The sequence below is a fragment of the Myotis davidii genome, unplaced genomic scaffold (genome assembly GCF_000327345.1).
Source record: "Myotis davidii unplaced genomic scaffold, ASM32734v1 scaffold1055, whole genome shotgun sequence".
NCBI lineage: Eukaryota > Metazoa > Chordata > Mammalia > Chiroptera > Vespertilionidae > Myotis > Myotis davidii.
Window position 1 is genome coordinate 273,441 of NW_006286477.1, and position 211 is coordinate 273,651.

The 211-nt window shown below is 51.2% G+C and overlaps 1 protein-coding gene across 1 annotated transcript in view; it reads left to right on the forward strand.

The window, feature by feature from the left end:
- The window catches only part of WDR11 (WD repeat domain 11), an 82,435-nt gene that overhangs the window by 79,200 nt on the left and 3,024 nt on the right, over positions 1-211 (forward strand). The window lies entirely within an intron of this gene.

The following is a 211-nucleotide window of genomic DNA, read 5'->3' on the forward strand; positions in this document are numbered from 1 at the left end:
AAGAGGCCTGCGTTCCAGGCTGATTAAACACCTAAAAGGGGGGATGGTGCATTGTTTATTCATTACTTTTTTTTTAAGAATAGTTTATTGGCCGAAACCGGTTTGGCTCAGTGGATAGAGCATCAGCCTGCGGACTGAAGGGTCCTGGGTTCGATTCCGGCCAAGGGCATGTACCTGGGTTGCGGGCACATCCCCAGTAGGGGGTGTGCAG